The sequence below is a fragment of the Osmia lignaria genome, chromosome 9, assembly GCF_051020975.1.
Source record: "Osmia lignaria lignaria isolate PbOS001 chromosome 9, iyOsmLign1, whole genome shotgun sequence".
NCBI lineage: Eukaryota > Metazoa > Arthropoda > Insecta > Hymenoptera > Megachilidae > Osmia > Osmia lignaria.
In genome coordinates this window covers 10,810,765-10,831,521 of record NC_135040.1, presented here as the reverse complement: position 1 = coordinate 10,831,521, position 20,757 = coordinate 10,810,765, and the positions used below count along the sequence as shown (strand labels likewise).

Genomic DNA, 20,757 nt, shown 5'->3' with positions numbered 1-20,757 from the left:
AAACGAGGAAAGCGAAAGAGGATCGAGCCGCGGCTAGCAGAAAAGAGAGACCGCGAGAGAACCGAGAGTAGATGAATTATGTTAAACGCCTGTTTAAATACATGTACGCCTAGGGGTACACAGAGAGCGCGAGCGCGAGTCAAGGAGGCCGCGTGCACCATTCGTCTTCTCGATTTATATTAAATCGCCCCTCGAATGACCCGACAACGCACCGCGTTCTCCGCCCGAACCCGCGCCGCATTACTTTACTCCCTCTTCGATAACAACCTCGCGACGATACTGGCCCTCCTCCGTCGAATTAACCCTTCTCGATCGAACGACAAGCTAGGGTAAGCAAGCCAGTGGATGAACGATTGTATATTAATTGATAATTATAAAAAAAAATAGATTTTTAATGTATGTAATTTATTTTTTATTTTGTAGAAGAAGCATTTACCGTTTTATAAAGTAACATTTTTGATGAAAATTTATTTTATACGCGAAGAATATTTTTATCTTCCTACCATGTGCTAGATTTCAAACTACCCATAGACGTATTAATCCTCCGCTAATCCGTGGGACCAACGGCGAAGGTTCGCCGTCCTTGACGAAAGGGTTCAAGGAAGACCAGTGACGCTATTGTCTCTGAATGAACTTTGAACCGTTCCGCGATCACTGGACACCGCGCAAACCGTGTTCGGTGCCGGGTCAAGGTCGCGCTGTACGCTTAATTTACGAAGGACATCCCTGAATGCGTCCAAATAGGGCCCCGCGATGCTTATCGAGGCGACGCGTGACAGCGTTCTGACGTCGGTGTTAAAGCGACGACGTCCGGAACGTCGGTGTATTTGCGTACGTACATACGTCAAGGTGAACAAAAATTTCTCGTGCATCGTTCCGCGAGGTTCCTCGATTTCCTGCTCGATCTTATCGTTTATCGAGAAATCGTGGCTGGTATCCTTCTCCTGGATGTTCCATCCTCCTTGTATTCCACTCTCTCTCTCTTCCTCTCGCGTCTTATAACCCGTTGACGCACGTCCACGTGTACCGCGTATCTCGTATTGGACTTAGAGAACTGGCTCGGCTCGGATCCGCTCGAAGCGTGGCCGCTCGATCATAGCTGATTTACTTTATGACTCTACCTGTGTACCGCAACGGTATATACACGGCTGGCTGGCGATCGCGGCAGATATATACATTCAGGTGTAAAAGCGGCTTCCCGTGGCCTCCACGGCTAACTCGAACGTTCGCGGAAGAGGAAACCTGTAAGGTTAGCCGCGAACTATCCTCCGGGATGTTCGAGCGAGCCCGCTTCGTGTACAGGTGCAAGCGTCTTCTCGTTTTACGTATGCGAGCTTGCTGGAGGATTCTTTCAGATTTCCCCATCGTAAAATTGACGCATGGCATTCTTTGGCTAACTTCTGTAGCTTTTCGCATGCGAAATTGCTAACCCATTTTTGCTATTCACCGTTTAGTCTTCCAATGTAAAGGAGGCTCGAAAAATTAAAATTCGCTTCGTCATGGATAAGAATCTTCGTCCAGGCTCCGAGTGGATGTAAACGATGCTGGTATCGCGAAATAAGAGAGAGGAATTTTCTTTCGTTCGGCCAGCTCGGGTATCTTGAGTCTGCGATCTAAAATGGCTCGCACAATGCCGGTCCCCTATTACTAGTTCTAATTAGACGATACGTCCCGTGGACTTGTCTATACATATATACAGGGTGTCTCCAGTCGGGTAGTACGATGGGGCAGAGGGTGATTCTATAAACAGAAATAAATTTTTATCATTAAATTTTACTTTATACAAAGTAAGGGATGCAACACTTCAGGAAAAAAACAATGCTCGTAAAAATAAATTCTAATTCATTCTCGGGATATATACGAAAAAACGGTTCTTCGGGTTAAATCTTGATGGTGGTTTTCAACCTTTAATTGAACAAATTTAATTGAACTAACATTTTTTGATGTACTAGTAACATATCACAAAATGGAGAAAATTAGCGAGGTACACTTCGGGTACTTTTCTTGATGGTACACATATATTCGATAAATTTCTCGAAAACGAAAGGTCAGTCGAAAAAAAAATTTCTTTTTTTTCGGTTTATTTTTACTTTTAGAATCACCCCTACCCCCTTGTATTACCCAACCTGAAACATCCTGTATAAACGTTCAGAAGAATTGAAGATGCGAATCGATGCTGACGATTCGCGCGATTCATCTTCGAAGAATCAGCCGGACTAGTCGCGCGGTCGCTGACGATAACGAACCGAGGCTCGCGTTTGATCGCGGACGCGGAACGGAGTTGGCGAGGGTATATCCTCGAGTAAACGATAAATATTAATTGAAATCGGCGAGATAAAACAAATGAATGCTTTAGCCACCGCGGCGAGTGCCGGTCACGAGCCGGCTCGTTCGGAAGAAAGAAACATACAGGAGGGAAGCACGGTGCGATGCGAGGGAGGAGAAAGGAATCGTGGCTCGAATCGCGAAGATGAGAGTAGCAGAAAAGGGAGAGAGAATGAAAGATAGAAGAGGGGCAGAAGGATACCGCGGCGACTTCGACCGGTGATTTATATAGAATCATATCTCCATCTGAATGTCTTCATTTTTAATGCACGACCGCGCGATCGTTTCCTCTCGCCGTGGCTTCGCGTGGCAGCTTCGTTTCGGTCCGTCCGTGTTTTCCTTCCTCGTCTTCCAGGTGGCACGAAATCGAGGGAAGAGAAAAAGAAGAGAAAAGAGAGGTGCTCGCGTTCACGGACCTTCGAGCTTGGCAAATTTCAGCGACGCCCGCTCGGTGGTCCATATGGTTAAATTTCTCCGGGCGTACCGCCTCTCTTTCTTTCACCCCTCTCGGTATCTGTCTCCTCTTTCCGTCAACGCGTCTTCGCTTACGACACGAATACGCACGCACACATACGCGCCGTTGATAACACCAAAGCTCTGTTCGCATGCCACACACGTCCCTCAAGATTCGCGTTATGCCAAATGATATGGATATTTCGTACGGGGCGTCGATCGTACGATACGCTCGTACCGACCGATTTCGTGCCACTCGCGCGTGGATAATCGCCTGGCCCGCTATTTTCGACGCTCTCTCGAGCTTTAAAAGGGTGAAGGTAGGTCACCCGTCACGCGGCATCAATTGGCCCGGTAAAAAACCGCCGGATTTTTCGACGATTCTTTGTTTTTCTGTTCGAGGTAAATCGATTTTGCTCTCGTGAAATGGATTAACCCGTCGAGGGAAACGAGTGGATTCGTCCCTGTCTCTTGCTTTAGCGAAAGAAATGTCTATCAAGGATCCAAGTCTCCTTGATAAGTGATTTCGAACGATTTTGAGAACCGGGTGAATCTTTGCAAACTCGACAATAATTCGATTCGTTTTTAATCTATGATGCACAATGGAGAATTTGCATAGAAAAATTGGCCAAATTATTTTATTGATTTTAATTGAACCAAATTCTCTAAAAGGCAATAAAATGTTATTATTTGATGCAATTTTACACTTCAATTCAAAGGAGGATAAAAGATTCAGAAATAAACCTATTTGTACATATACTTACTTGATTGCATTCTTCTATTTTGTTATTTTTCAGAATTGTTTAATTTCCCTACTGTATTACTGCTGTAATAGTCAATTCTTTCTTTGTGTCAACGCCACATTTTTATAGAGGCGGTCGTTTAAAAATCGTGTACCATAACATTACCATAACTATTAGAAACATTTTTGATGTCTTTATCAATACTCATAATTTATTTATCATACAACAGAAAATTTTTGAAAAATTCTCAAAAATATCTTGACCAGATTTTTAATCGAAATATTCGACAGTGCGACGGTCCGTGCTACTCGCATCGTATCTCTGTAATGGACCCTGAAACGTCGACTCGTAACGACTTCTTTCGAAGGATGACCAACGATTCTTTGCCGTGTCATGTGCTGACGATTGCTTTCGATTCCTCCCCGACACACCCGTTGTCCCGTCATCGGACGATATCCGTGGATCATCGATAATGCATGCGCTGGAAGGGCGCGCAACAACAATGTTGTACGAACGACGGAGAACACGCGAAGGAAACAACGGGTCTACTGTTAGCTGGCTCGGAGTAACTCGCGTGACGGAACGCGGCGTGTAGATATGGATACGATAAAGTAGAGGGAACGATGACGGTGTTTTAATCCTCGTAATTCGAAAGCCTCCACGGTGATGATGTCTGTTTTACATGGTCACTGACACCTGCCTTGTGTAACGGCCGAGAAAAGCGAACGCTTTGTGGCTTCAACGCTTTACGGTTCATTTATGGCACGCAATGGATAACGGATCCGACATACTTCTACGTACTTGCTGTACGACACTTTCAGACGGGCTATGAACAACAATATTGTAGAAAATCGTCTAAAAAAAGCACGGCTTTTGTTGGCTCCCTTTCATTCCCCAATCAGAACGGCTTGGGATCAGAAGAAGTTGAATGAAAGGAAGAAACGAAGAGTTTTTACCTCCTGGTAAGAGGTACAGAAAACCTTGACGATCCTACCGTGAACCGAATGAGACATATTTTCTTCGATAACATCCAGAAATTCCATTAAAGATGAACAATCATTGATCGTGATGAATGCGATTTAACTGGATAACATTGTGTTTCATGAAGAACCTTTCACCCCCTTTTGCGCGTCGCTAATGGAAGCTTCTTTTAGCGGATGTTTCTTTTCCTTTTTACCTGCGGCTTTCATTCTCGCGATATCACGGGACGGCGATAATACGCGTTGAAACAGCAGAGGGCAAGGTGCAGGACGGAAGGTCGTCGACTGGAAGAGCTGCAGTTTTGCTTTACGACGCTCTTGAGTGACATTTAATGTCGAACGGCACCCTTTAGCGCCTTTAGCATCCGTGAACGGTTCGTCTCGCGTCGCGCCAAAACTTGCTGGCTAATTTCCCGTGGATTACGCGGCAAGTCTTCCTCCGTTCGTTTCACTTTAAAACGAAGCTTTGAATTTTAACGCGCGGAAAGCCTCTGCTCCTAGGGTTGAAACTCGTTAGAAGGGTAAAACGAAGAAGCATGGAATACGTAGGTTGTAATACTTTTCATGGGATTCGTGATTTGTATAACACCTTCGACCTCTTCTTCCTATAAAATTCCTATAAATATTACCTCCAGCCTAAACGGGCGAAAAATACTTTTCTATAATAAAGAAAGGGGAAAGTATTAGCGAAGGATGCTGCGTGGTGTTTGACGATCGACGCGGCCGGTATATTGGCGCGATTTGAATATGTTATGGGGATCATAAACCATGAAGAATCGAACAAATTAGTCTACGAAGAGGGACCAGCTAGCGGGACGGTGAACAGGGGTAACAAAAACAATACGCGATCTTAAATACAAGCGTTTTTCTGAATATCCATTCACCGGGAGAAATACAGCCCGCGTTAAGCATGACGTTTATAGCGCCGTGAACAGAGTTAACATCGAGGAGATTTGCAAACATCTTGCACGAAAGGGCGTGACCAAGGCTCACGATATTCCGAACGATCGCAAAACACTGTCGACCGCGTTTTATGTCCCTCCGAGGTGCGGCTATTGAAAAGCGGAGGACGGCGACCGGCTCCTCTCGTGCACGCGTGGAAACATCTTTTGCACCTGACATCGTTGCGCCGACCTTCTATAAGGATTGTCCGTTGTTCCACGTTTATTAAGCACGATTAAAGCTTATTTATCTCGTATCGGACCGATGCTCGTCTATTTTCTGCCGAGCTTATTTGAATTTCAGAAATCTCTGCGTTCTTTGCTTTTATGGTTTCCTCAAATTTTAGACGGACACTTTTTCCTCGACGATGAAAGGATGGAGAATTACTTTGAAAGCGAATAAATTATTTGACGCGTTGATTATCGTCGTTAAACGTATGCATTAAGTTACATCGAGTTTCCGTTGATTTAACCCTCGAACGGCGGACCATGGAGAGAGCCTCAATTTTAATTTAACTTTTTTATTTCTAAATTTTACACTGTTAACAATTATTTTTTCAAACATTTTACTTTGGGTTAATATTCTTGTATACGTTTTGTAAATTTGGGTTACGTTTGATCCTGTCTCCGGTATTCAAGGGTTAAGAAGTGTTGTGGTTATATGTCTGGAAAAGGTGGACATGAATTGGGGGTAGAATACAAATAAATTCTGATAATCAGACGTCAATATCCATTGAATCTTGTATCGTGTCGGCCAGTTGGCACTCCTTTTCGAGCCACAACTCAGCCACATACCGATGCGTATAAACTCGCGCCAAGTACGAGCAAAACGGGGTCTGTTGAAGCAATGAATACATTGACCTTCGAGAAAGGGCCGATCAGCCCTTTCCTCCGCGCTTATTGTTGTCCGCGCTTCAATCTTCCTCTTTAAACGGCCCATTAATCCGCGAATTTCGGCGTTCGAGTTGAACGAACCGTGTTCGTCGAATGCCACGAGGAAGTACATCCAGAGAAGAAAAAAGAGAGAAAAAAAAGAAGCCGTCAAGGAAAAGTATTCGAAGAATGTAGCGAGCCTCGCGTCAGCGTTGTAACATTACTGAAAGTGCTTAGCTCTCTGACGCGAAGCTTGATTAAAGAGACGATCGAATCGCTTGCTGGCGAGAAGTTAAAAATAAAATAAACGTTCCCGGTCCATTCGTTCGAAAGGAACGGAAATTGCGCGCCGCAGAAATAATCGAAATCGATTTTAATTACGACACACGTATGGCTTCCTATAATCGTGTTCCCGTACAAGCAAACGCGTAAATTATCCCATGTTTATGGCGTGGCCCGTTATTCGATTTTATACTTCGGACGAACAATTATAACCGATATTGTGGGAAAGATGATCGTCTGCGTTTACGGACTATCTTGTAAAATTCAACACTAGCTTCGACATTTTTCTGTCGCGCGAATAAGCGACGAAAAGGGATGCATCGAAAAGAATGATCACATTGATCACAGAGGTGTGTTCTTTTTCACATCTACTTTCACTAATCATAGATCCCCAGCAAATTAATTTTGTTGCATGCTAGCGCAATATTATCTTTCTAGAGCAGTATTATAAATTAATTTCGAGACGAGATTTGTTAAGTGTCAATTTCCCAAAAATTTCCTCTTCTACACCCTCGAATACAGAAAGTTATCAAGAGTCTACTGCACAATTATTCGAACGCCGTACTATGTCCGACCTTTTCTACTGTGGCAGTAGTAGTGACATTCGATCGCTCAACGTCACAGTAGATAGAGGCATGTCCGATACGGCAAAAGCTGAAGAGTTTTCTTGTTGCTCGTTCCAAATGGTTGTCGAAAATTAGCTCGAATGACGAGCGAAAATTTAGGTGGACAGATTGGAATGGGCCCGGGTCGAATCCCGAGTCCGTCTCTCGGCCGATGTTTCTCGCGACGTACGAGAATCAGCGCGCGGATAACTCATAAAGCAGGCTCGTTTATTTCATCGAAGTGCCTTTTAGCGAGAGCCGCCTTCTTGCTCGTTCTCCTAGGGCCGTCTACGCTGGCTGAGTAACGACATTTTCGAAATATGTTGCGACTGGTCGTTTTGTACCGAACGAAAGTACGAGCTCGAGGGCCAAGCCGTAGGGCTTCCCGGGCACGCAATGATCGTCGCGGTCGCGCGCGCACACGCCTCTGCACACATAGAAAGAGGAGGTGGACAAGACGGAACGTGCACCTGCAGCCGAACATGGGAATCCCTGGAATTCCTCGATCAACCGGCCACGTTCTTCGGTACGATAGATGCAAAGCGAGCCTTGTCGTCGATAAACGACAACGTCCCGCGCCCGTGAAAGACGCCGGTTCTTTAATTTATACGGAATACGATGGCCGCCCGGACGATTACGAATCGAAATTTATCGACCCCGCGGTTTTATGATCGTCCGATGCTTCGTTAGCGACCTTCCACTCCAACACCGGGCAAATTTTGAAGGATTAATCGCCTCCTTTCTAGCACCCCTATCGATTCACCCTGCGAAATGTTTTTCCAACTCTTCATTTACCAAAGCGTTCATTTTCTTATACAGTAGACGCTAGTTATATTGCCGCGTACGAGACTGTAGGATGGAAAAGTTTGTCAAGCTTCCAAGCTCTTATTTGGAAAATGCAAATTAATATCAGAGACAAATCGCTCTTGTGGCAATATAACAAGAGCGCCCACTGCAGCTGATAATTAAATGAATGCAAACGTTGCAATTTTTTCAAGCACAGTTGCAAGTGGGATGATAAGTGACTGAATGGTATTTAAAAAGGAATCTCCCGTATGATTACAGTTTTGCATTTTCTTTTTCGAGTACCCCTTACGTCACTGCGGTTCCCATATGTATCGGAATCCCGTTGGGAAACTGTATACATACGCGGAGGTAGAATGTGCACCTGCGACCTGTTACGAACCCAGCACGGAATTCCTTTGGTGACAAACGACTTAGCGTGAGAGCAACGACTATATGTATCTAATTGTCTTTCCGGAAACGAAACGTGCTAACGAGGCACGTAAAAGATTCATGTAATAGAAAATATTACCATCGACGAGAAAATTTATGAAACCATAAGAATCGATCATCGATACTTCTAACTTGAAAATAAACAAGCAAATACAAACTCAGTTAACACCGAGGAATATAATTAATCGGAGGGAAAAAAATGATCCGTCGAACATTTCAGTGATTCGTGATTAATTACAGACGGTTATCGATAATCAGAAACAATCTCGTCTCACCGGTAGTCGGTCGGGTCGACGATCGATAAAGAATCTCGCGTTCGTGTTCGTCCATTGTCATATTTCTTCCTGGCTGACCTACATCACGCTCGAGCAACCCTCAGAAACAAATGACAGTGTACCTGGTTTAAGGGCCGCTCGATCCTACGACCCTTTTCGGACACTCGACCACCACCGTGTGGAACGGGAAGCCACGAGTGTGGAAACGTTAAATTCTTGAGATGAGATAAAATACGCTGGCCGGATAATCTAATGCCGCGTTGTTCTTCTCGTATTCCGATGGTTTCATTTTTCCGTGGTGTCATGGTGGTACACGGTCGATCTCGTCGGTTCCGGTTACCCGCTTAGCATACGTCCGCGTTATCAGCTTATCAGAGAATGCGTTGTCGCGCGACGAAAAGGGAATACCCGCGAGGGACGAGGCGTGGATGCGGAACGGGACGGGTCTTTTCGAAAGGAACGACGTTAGACGGGTATACTTGTCGCGCAGGGGGATCGTTTAAGCGAGGCGGAAACGTGTCCGCCCTTAACTGATATCCGATACGGCTTCTGCGAATGTACTTAGCCACGAGAAGGAGAGAGAATCGGGTACTTAACGTTTATACTTGAACTAACGGTGGTTCGTGGACCGTTCAATGATCCTGACTTCGTTGAATCGCGTTTTCTGCAAAGCTTCATTCGATTAGGAAACCCTTTTCCTAAACAAGTAAAAAATATAACATAATATGTTTCTTAACCCTCGAACGGGGCGGACCATGGAGAGAGCACAGTTCTAATTTAATTCTGTACTTCATATTATTTTTATTTTCTAAATTTTACACTGACCGTTTAAAAATTATTCTTCGAATGCATGAAACCCTAAACAATCTTGAAAATAATTTTGAAACGTCAAAGAAGTACGACACGCGTAAAAGGCGTCGTCGAATATTTAAAATGAAAAATGTTCGGTGTTTTCACCTTTCGTATCCTCGGACATAACTTCCCATGAAGTTAACGGCGGAAAGGAGTCGTAGTAAAGCCGAGTAAGCGTGCATCGCATCGGCCACCATTCATTCTTCGACAGATGCACTCGAACGGTCGAGTAACGCTCGTCTAAAAGAACGACGGATAGTCAAGTTCCTTGCTTCGAGCCACGAGGAACGTACATTTCGCGTCGTCTCGGTGTGTCGACTCGAAGATTCCTGGAATGCTCGAACGCGTCTGACCATCGTGGTTGACCCAACGGCAGCGGCAACACAGACGCGTGCATTGTGCACAGTAGCCGAGCAGTCAGGGTGACAATGCACGCGTACCAAGACTCTCGGACGAGTTGCCTACTCGTGGTCGCCTCGACCTCTGCACAATACCACGGAATAGATAATACCCAATCACAGTGGTGGCTCAATGCCACGGGAGCCCATAATAGCCCTAATGCAAGCAATGAATAGACCTCGTTGCTTGGACAACCAACACACCAAGCTTCTTCCTCTTCTTCGTGTCGTCTCTTCGTCCTTCCTCCAGCCTCTACATATCTCTTCTTCGCTTCGAGGAGTACTCTCCTGCTTTCTCATCGTTCGCGCGTATCTGGTCATTGAAAATATCCGCGGGATCGGTTCGTACGTCGCTTCTTCTACCGATATCAAGCTAGCGTGTCCTTGTTGCCTCGCGACGTCCAACGAACGGGTCGTTCTCGCCCCCCGGGAGAGGACGGACCCGGAGTATATAGTTAGGTCGATTGTTCGAGGAGGGATCGCGGTATTGTCGGCCCGCATATTTTTGTTTCTCGTAATGAACTATTGATCCGACTAGCTGGCGATCCTTTCACGCTGCCAGGAGGCGCTCGGTTAAGGTTCTCGCCGTGCAGGGAGTTTGCCTTCCACGCCGGCTAAGGGATGAGAGGAGAAGAAGAAGAAGAGGAGAGTGGGCGCGCGCATTCACGGATCATTACGCGACAGTGACGAATTATAACGACGCGACCGTAATGCGTCTCCTTGTACAGTGGGCAGCGTTTTTGCCACCGAGACAGTGGGATCGATAGAAGATCGAGAGGGAGAAGGACGGTTAGGGAGGACCACGATGGAGATACCGAAAGGAGAAAAGAGGCAAGGTACAGTAGTGCATCCTGCCTCGTAAACCTGTTCCTCTTTTCGCCGCTCTGGAACCGCTTTTATTTACGAGTGTCTCGCGTGCCGCGGAATTTCGAATTCGTTCACGGCTACCGAGTCGCGAGGCGATGCGCCGCCCCGGCTCTAGCAGCCTCGAAACCTCCTCTCCTATACAGGCTTCCTCTTAACGCGCGATCGTACAAGCAGATTAGGATCTAAGATTATTCAAACGTTTATTCGTTATATCGTTAGTCCGATATTTGTTAGGAAAAAGATTGACCAGACGGTGGTATCAATATTGCAAACCTACAGATGATCGACGAGTGGGTTCTCTTTGGCTCGCGCTTGTGCGGTTACCCGGTTCGTTGATGGTTTTGACGCAAAGTAACCGCGAGATTACGTGATCGATAGCGGTGGAGGTCGCGAACGATCATAAATTATCATTGCTTACGCGTTGTTCGAGCTTGTGGTTCCCACGTGGTAATGAGACGAGGGTCTTTTTCTTCTCCCGTCTCGCTCACTCTTTCCCGTAACGCAGCGACGGTTTTTCTCTCTGCAAGTTGGACGATTTCGTTCTATCCGGGCGGCAGTCAGTGAAACGAGCGATAATATATTACCGGTTGATTCGATCGTTGCTGTCATTTGCGCCGGACGGCTCGGGGATTAATTAGCCCGACCGATGCTTCGAGATCTCATTCGGTCGACTCCTGTGCTCCGATACTTTCTTCTTCTTTTTCTTTCGCTTCTTCTTCATCCTTCTCGTCCTTCTCACAGGTTCTGTAGGTCGTAGCTTCTTTCGAGCGAGCTGCCACCATCTCGTCCCGACATATCGGAACGTCCGCTCGGTGGAACGCGCGTGCCTGATTGTCGTTTAGATTCGCCGTTTCTCTTCGGCTCCGAGCCGAGCACCGTTTCCTCGCGGATGACAAAGAAACGTTGGACGAGCTGAAAAGCCGTGCGCTCGCTCGATCGTAATTCAGTTTACTTGCAGTCGTGACGGCGTGATTTGCGGCCGGGATGGACGAAGAAACGCGTATCAAAGGGATCTTATCCCGCTGATGATACGCGACCAAGCGTTTCTACTTCAAAACGATCGACTCAGAATCCTTGAGCTACCTGTTTCCTTGCTATTAACCCTTTCCGAGTTTCTAGCGGAGAATTGCAATTAAAAAACACTCGATAAATACTGTCTAAATGTCGTTAAAACTGTCTAAATACTGTGTTAAAATTGGGTCTCTCTTCGTGGTCCGCCGAAATAGAAAATGAGAACCGTGGGATCGCGGGCTAGCCAGGATTTATCGAATGACTCTCGTAGCTAAGAATAAATCAGAGTTAACTGGAACTTAAAGAAGGCAGAATGTGGCAAAGGATCGAACTGATTCGATAAACACCCTCTGGAAATCGTTCGCGGGACAAAATCGAATGCATGCGATCGCAAACTCGCCGGGATCTCGAGGTTTCCCGCGAGAAGGTCTCTCGTTCTCGCGATCTAGGACGGCGATTCTCACACGTTCCTCGAATAATCTCGATCCACGGTGTTCCACGTCCATCGCGAGGGGACAGGCGCAACAGACGCAGGCCTGCCAGCTTTCGAGGGGGTCCGAACGACAAACGCGGCGGCTAAAGTTACCGGCTGCCGAGCCGTTAATTCGTCTCGATCGAGTGCTTAGATAAATCGACACGTCCTCCTCCGGTGGACGCGGTCGAGCGTGGCCGCGATCTCTCGAGAAGACCCTCGGCCGTTCCTTTGGCCTGCACCCACTTCCAATATCCCTCCCTCGTCCCATCACCTAACTCCCAAAGGCTATATGCCTACCTGACACCGTACAGATAAGCCATCTGATATCCGGTTAATGCCGAAGATAAATAACAATTATTTTATAATTAAGCGAACCACCGAGTGGGTAGTAAATACACGTCGGTATGCTGAAACACCTCCCCGCAACCTGACACCGCCTGTTGCCGCTCCATTCATAAGACGTGAGAGCGGCATCGATCAACCTCGGTCAGCTAGCCTGTGCCCACCAAGGAACTGCAAGGACCCCCTGTTTTTCTAGCCGTTCCTCTTGCCAACATGCCGCGGAATGCATCGATTTTCTGCAAGTATGCGTGGGAGTGAGAAACCTGAACTAAGGTAACTGTACCTGTTTCTGAGTCTGTCCCGATTAGTCTGACTTTGTATTTAAAGAAATCGTGAAGAAAAATCAGTGAAAATTGAAGATATCGCTTATAGAACCTGAAAAAAGAAACATTGAATATTGGAAAATTTATATCGACGGAAGTACAATATCCGACTCCCCTTAACCCTTTGCCTTATAATATCGAGTCACACTCGTGACGCAACTTACAGTTCAAGGGTGTGCAATTTATCTGGTACTCTTAAATTATAATTGTTCCAGTCTAGATCGTTGAATGCTATGTACACATATTTCAATTTTCTTTATATAGTTAGCTTTGAAAAATCATAGCAGAAGGGGTTAACAGCACACTAATAGGGACTAATCTGGTTGTTTCCATTTCACTTTGGATAGAAATTAGCAATCAGTGGTCGCTACAGGATGAATTAGGTAAAATCATTTATTTCTTATATAATTGCATCCTGCACACCCAGTGCGATCTTAGTTTCGATATTTATCGAGAAACAATTTAAGATTGTCAGCGAGGGGCAAACGGCAGGCGTGAATTACCGTCGAGCGGGTGGGTGGACGCGGAGCGCCGGTTCTCCTCTCGAACTCCCTCGTTCTCCGTCGAAATATTCGAGGAATCTCGCGTTCGAACGAGCGCATCGCCATTCCTATGCTGTTTAAGAGCATATTTCCGGTGTCGAAGGGTTCGCCGGCGTCGTGGTGAGATTCGTTAATAGTCGTTGCTCGAGAGAGGCAATTCCATTCGGTCCGCAGCTATCGCGAGGACGAGGATGCTCGGATTTCTCGACGCTCTTTTCCCGCGGCCCTGTCGCAGCCTCTCCGTCTTTCTCCTCCACTCTGGCTGTTACGTTGGTCCGCGTAAAATAAGGCTGCTCGGGGCCGTAAAACGTGCCCTCCCGTCGTAAGTTACGTCCGGTGTATACGCATAAAGCCATTATATACCTTATACTGTCCTGTAATACGCTATAAAATCCCGCGTTGTATATCTAGCCGCGATATCATCTGGGTTAGGAGCACCCGTAGAGCACGCTCTCTTCTATCTATCTATCTCTCTCCGTCGCCCTTAGGTCGCTTTCTCGTCCAACAGCTTCCATGATGCTGGTAGTGAACGACCTTTTCCTTCCACTACGCTAGGAGCGTACAAGCGTTCCGAGTACGTACTTACCGGCGCTGTCTCTTTTACTTCGATCGGGATGCCCATTATTTTCGCCCTCGATGGTGAAACCTTCCCGACGGCAAGAAACTACACCGTGGCCATGCGTCTCCGATCCGCGCCGGTGTGTGAAACAACCACCATCCTCAGCCCACAACCGCACACCCAGCTCCGCACGCCTCTCTTTTATACGCCGATAATAGCCTCCTCTTACGATCGCTTTTTTCTCCATCTTGTAATTATTTTGTTGTCCCTCCTTTCCTTTTTTTTTCTCTTTCTTTCTTTGCTTTCGCCTTTCTTTTCTCGGTGTCTGTCGATTTTTCAACCGTTATCCGGGAATCTTAATTGCACTCGGACGAACGGCATGTACGATGTAACTATTATTCCAGCGATCGGTCGAGACAAAAGATCGGTGGGATATCTCGTGAATTGGAGTTCCATCGATCTGCTCGTAAACGATGACAGGCACGCGTGAAATTTTATCTTTCCAGCAATTATATTTTGCTTCTGGGTTCCCATTACAAATATGTAATTTGATTGAACGCTCGAGGTATTGATTACTTCTGATAAATTGTTACTTGGTATGTAAATGCATAAATTCGTGAACAAGAAGTTTGAACAAAATTTTTGCGAGAGTACTAGTGAGGAAAGAAGCTGATAGGATATAAACAGGCCAGTAGATAGACAGTTTAAGTGATTCCGAAGTTTATATCATGTTTTTTTCAAGAAATATTAATTGTATACACAAGACATCTTAATATTTACATCTTAGAAAGCTTTATTATAAGCAAGAATAAAAAAATATACATTTCAATAATATATAAACTGTTTAATTACGAGTGGTTTTTTAAAAAAAAGCTTGAAAATGTACAATTCTATTTTGTCCATTCACTGGACAATATATGGATAATCATCTTTCTAAGATCTATCATTTTCTTTTTCTTTAAACATTTATTTATAAATTTCTAATATTATTAATGCAAATATACATTATATATCCTTTTGAAAACAAATTTTCTTAAAAAATGTTAATTTTATGAAACAACAAATCTTATTCCTACAAAATATAAAAAAATTGAATAGATTAAGATACTAATTTTTTTCATAATTATCGATCAATCTACGATCGTCCATCTACTGGCATGCTCGCCTTAACAGCAAAGCACGCCGTCGATGTAAATCGCGGCGACGGACATAGAGACGGCGAGGTCGGTGAAAAGGACACCGCGGGTCTTGCGCGACCCAGCACGTTTCGCATTCATCGCTGGATCTCGCGTGGATTCGGTTACGCGCCGCGCGGACGATCGCTTCCGAACGGGATAACGCATGTCTGGCCGCGCGCATCCAGCACGATGAAGCACGACGGGCCTTCGTACGATGGCGAAGAGGGTGTTACATTACAAAACTCCCGCGGCTCGGCGAGTTTACGGGATACGGAAGCCTCGTAGACGCCGGCTACCGAAACCCTCGCGTATTTTCACGATACGTGCGTGCCGGTGTATGATTACCGAGTGTACGTATAACGTGACTCGCGGCGCGTCCACGCATCGGCGCGATTCTGAACGCGACCCTCCTCGTCGACGAAGAGGAGGTGATTTTCCCCACGAAAGGGAGGCTCAACGAGCTCGTTAACGTCCCGCGTGAATTTTTCTACCATCGCCAACCAGTTTCCACGTCGAATCAGATACATACATTATCGAGAAACCGGAGAAAGATTACGAAGATTCCGCCTCCGATGATGTAGAATCTTTACGAGGTAATTACGAGCTTCGATCACGGGATTATCTGATATGCTACTATACAACTTTAAATCTTTTCTTCGATTACAATCGTCGCTTCGTATCATCTTTGTCGTTGTCCGTTTAATGGTAGAATATAAAATATTTTTAAAGCTAATGGAACGTGTATCGTTCATCCGGTGGAAAAAGGTTATAACTTAAAAATCGTCTTTTTTTAGGAGAAACATTTAGGATTTGTTAAAATTTTAATTATCTCTATCTCTTTTTTTAAATATAATTTATATTGAGTAGTTATGTAGTACGATATAATAATTTATCTTTTAAGCCTTTGAAGGGTGGTATAGTTTAAAGTTTTAACAATGTAATTTAAAGAGAAAATTACAGATTTTAAACAGACCTACTTAAGATTCACTTTTGTTATATTCTCTAGTATTTATTCCTTATAAAATTAGGCACAATTTTTAATTGATTCTTATTAAAAATTTAAAAATACAACATTTTTAGATGTATTATCACTCTCTTTCTTCGAATGAACGATACACTATCGCGATTTGATTTCTCTAGAGAAGGGAGAAATAGTCGAAGTATAAGGGTTATCGATCAGCGACAAGCGAGCAAAGCGTGGTTGGTCGCGCGTGCTGAAGCGTGTTCCCGCCACGCGGACCACAGCTCGACGTTGGACCACCGTGAATCACGATGTACGCACCGGCTAGGAAATTTCGCTCGAAGCTGAACGGCGCGCAACGAGCTGGCTCGCACAGCGGGTTCGTTTAATTCGCGGTAACGCGATCGTTCATCCTCCGTACTCGGTACCGAGTTCCAGCATCGAGTTTCCGCGAACATGCGAGCAATTATTCCCGACAGATAATCGTTGGCCGTCTATTAACGGCTCACGCGGAACGACGTCTTGAAATTGCAACTAATACTTTATGCAATATGTATATACAAGGTGTATCATAATATGCGAGACATAATATACTCGGAAATGCAACAACACCTGGCAATTTGAACGGGTCAAAAGATCAGTGATAAGACGTCTAGAAACTACGTATTTAAATAGATGTTCAATTAATGTAATTGCAGATTCTTATGAAAATTAGTAAACAACTGATTAACCAGAAAAACGATTACAATTTAGAAACAAAGTCGGATAAGATAAACTTCTATTTGTGTTAAATCGACGCGACGACTGAAACAATGCTCATACGTTGCGGTACACCCTGTACACTCGCATTAGATTTTACGAGGTACACCTGTAAACCGTTAGCCGGAGCTTAATCGGCCGGATGAGCCAGAGGAAGTCATTAACCACGAACTTATTACCACGTGATTTCTTGTAATACTGCTTCATTATCCAACCGCGAATCACGAATTACTCATACGTATAATAGGTTCGAAGCACGGAAGTAGGGACGATAGTCCCTTGATAACTTTTTGCACTTGGGGTTGAAGGGAAGGAAATATCTAGGAAACGGGAACTTAACAAATGCATCCACTTTAAAGCTAATGTATAATGGGTTCAAACTATCGTAACCGAACTCCCTTCGATTAGGGACTGTGGTTCTAAAATGATCAGTCTGAGCACAGCCTTAGTACTTATGTGTTGAGAGCAATAGATCTCTGCGGAAAGTTATCGAACGACAAGTTATCATTTATTATACTTGGAAGTTACAATTCCCTATGGGACATTTATCAAACCCTCTCGCCAATTAGAGATTTTTTCATTTTTTCAATTTCCCAGCTATCCTCCCGGAACGAAATCGAACACAAAAGTACCGTCCCATCGCGAAGGTACAAAAACAGCAACCCATTCACGTCCAACACCAATTGTCCCGTAACAAATGTCCAAGCATTGTGCTCGCGGTATCAGTCGCGTAAGTAGCCGCGCATCTGCTATCGGCGTGATTGATTCTCGAACACAGCCCGGCCGATGGGGCGAACTTGTTGGCAGCAACAAATTCCCTGGTCCCGTGAAGCTTTAAGCCTCGCGTCAATGGGTTTCCCGCTGCGCGACTGCATCGCGTACAAATTGGATTAGCAGCCTGCGCGTAGCCGGAGCATAGCGAAGCCGCAATTTGTACGTAAGGGAAGTGTCGCGGTCTTCTAAAGGAAAGTCTTTCGCGGATTACGCGTGTGCTCGCGAAGAGATTCGCGGTGGTCCAGACGGTCGATGAGCGATCGTTACACGCACCGGCAACGCGCGTCTCTCGCGCCCCGAGTATTCCTCGTCCTCCTTGTTGGCAATCAACTATCCGCGTCTATTCCGTTCCCTCGCGTTTCCTGTGGCGCGTACTACACGCGAGCTTCGCGATCCATTGTACCGTTTCTCGTGGGCGTGTAATACGAATTAAATGCTCGTACTTACAACGCTATTACCAGGCGTCGCACAGTGGCCCGAAAATGAAATTTATCTTATTTATCTTATCTATTTATGAAGAAATGGACATACAATAATTTGGCATGTTTTCAATAAGAAAAAGAGTAAATTCTTTCAGTGAAAATCGAAATTCTAATCATAATGTTTAATAAATTTCATTAATGTCATCATTTTCGAAAGTGAAGGGATTTGAAAAGCTAAATACATTCAATAAACATCGATATTTTGATCGATATCTCAATGATGATATGATATCAGTCGAGAAAGAATACTTTAAGGATTTTATACCTTTTCTATTCTAACTTTACTAAAATATAAAATAACTATTTATTATCCCCGAATTTCTTCTTGTTCTCCCTATATTGATCTTATTTCCATTTATTAATATGAGGAAATTGATTGAAATAATTGGACTTTTTCTTATGAGACAAGCCAGGATTTCTTGGATCATAATACTAACCGCTTTGTTTATTATTTCCTACGCATCAGAGCTCTTACTGGAATCAAAATCCGTACGTATTCAAGGAAACATATTACCCAGAAGTGGTTTCATCCGGGATGTCAATTAGGCATCATTTACCCCGACGCATGGAAAAATGGAATAACAGAGAGGGAGAACAATGTCACGGTAGAGACTCTGGAAGAATCTCGCATGTGTCGCGGTTGGATATCATGGTATATCGTGACATTAAAATTCGCAGCAGGCATTCGAGGCAGCGACCTCGAGACAAGCTATTGGAAGGATCATTTGTTGAAATTGACTCATTCAAACGTGTTTGAAAGAAGAGAAAAATTCGAGGCATGCCTCGGAGACGAGGAAGATAATCTCGCGGATGATAGCTTTGATTTTCTCACGGTGTACCGTGTTTCCGAACAAATTCGAAATTAATTCGAACAGTGCCAGTAGGCGAGTCGACGCGACGCGTGGTCGATGCGTTCCATCCTGTTCGTCGTTCAAGCGGATAACGATTCCGGTACATTTCGTTGGGCGCAGTCGAGCGTTCTGGCCGATTTCCGAGAGCGTAAACCGAGCAGAGGTGTCGGCCGTATCCATAACGAACAATTCACGATGAAAATAACTCTGCGATGTAGTACAATGGAGCCCCCGTGCGCGCCAGCCACGAGGAGACAGAGAGGCCATGTATGGTGAACGATGGTGTGGCAGACAGGTACCTTGCTTCAGCGAGCCCCCCATAGAGAAAAGGAAAGAAGAGGAGAGAACGTCGTCGACCAACAGAGAGGAAAGCCATTCTCTTCGTCGCGTCGGTTGTTTCGTGCTACCATAGGAACCGAACACCGGCCGAACTCCATCCGTTTCTCCTCTAAACGCTCGACTCATCCTCGGCTTAATAACTAATTATCAATTAATTAAGGGTACCTGGTGGAAACGATTTCTTTCATAGAAAATTTACACCTGGCGCCAGGGAATCGACAGGCTGGGAACTGCTCCTTACACAGTACAATGCTCCGCAGCTGAGGAAGTTAACTAAATTCGTTAACGAGCGGATTCGATCGTTCGATTTCGATGGAATCGTTAAACCTTCGTATCGGCTCGGGGAAAACGAACAACGCGTTACGAAAGTCTTTGGTCTGGCTGGAGACCGGTAGACAGAGTCCGGTTGCGGCTTGCAGCTCGCACTCGGCCCTCGCATTTATCACGAGTATGACACCGGCTGTACCCACAAGCGATGTAAGACTAAACGCTACACGCGGCGAGAATTCCCCAGTCCCAACAGGGTATACCTTACCTAATTTCTTTCCTCGCGACGGAAGCACGACTTTTCAATTACAGAAACCGCGATCGTTATCGCGGTCGGCGCGCGCATTCGATCGGTCTTCGAACGAACGTCCCAGGATCGATCCGCGTACAGTCTAGCGGCGTCATTTTCGCGCGGTGAAAATGATCGCGTCGAGTGGAAAGGAAAAAAGACACGCCTTCGGGGTGAGTTTGCAAGCGGATACTAGCCGAGCAGTCGATCGGGGCGCGATGTACCATGCACCAACTATAATATCGAATATATTGGATAATGATAAAGCCGCGAGCACGTATACCCTCCGCGCACGGGTGATTGGTTATTAGTTTTGGGACCGCGATACGATCTTAATGGGAATACTTAGGTGGGAGGCTCCGAGACATTGAAGATGATCTATACTCCGGACCGTGTACACGCATCAGGTCCGACTGATAGATCGACCAACCGACCGACCCTATTCGTGGGCCCTACCGTACCGTACATCCACCCTTCTTTCCCTCCATCGCTTCTCCCTCTCGACCCAACACGCACCTACGTAGAACGTGTACACAGCACACAGCCGCACGCGATCGCACACTACCGGACAGGCTGGTATGTGCGACGGTGGTGCGGCAATGGCAACGGCAAACCGGCAACAACACAATGCAGCCAACACGGGGACCGATAAGATCGGGATCCGAACTGCTATGTCGAGAACGCCCGCTGGGACCCACGCCTTTTTTGCACGCAACCTCCCGACCGTGGTGCGTACATATATCTACCCTCTCTCTTTTCACCTCGGCCTTTTTTT

The 20,757-nt window shown here is 45.5% G+C and overlaps 1 protein-coding gene across 1 annotated transcript in view; it reads right to left on the bottom strand.

Moving 5' to 3' along the window:
• Window positions 1-1,073: 1,073 nt before the first annotated feature.
• Window positions 1,074-20,757, bottom strand: part of LOC117609259 (uncharacterized) — a 94,583-nt gene continuing 74,899 nt past the window's right edge. The window contains exon 2 of the transcript XR_013062666.1: window positions 1,074-1,740. The gene's annotated coding sequence lies outside the window, so the exon portion shown is untranslated. The remainder of the gene's footprint in view (window positions 1,741-20,757) is intronic.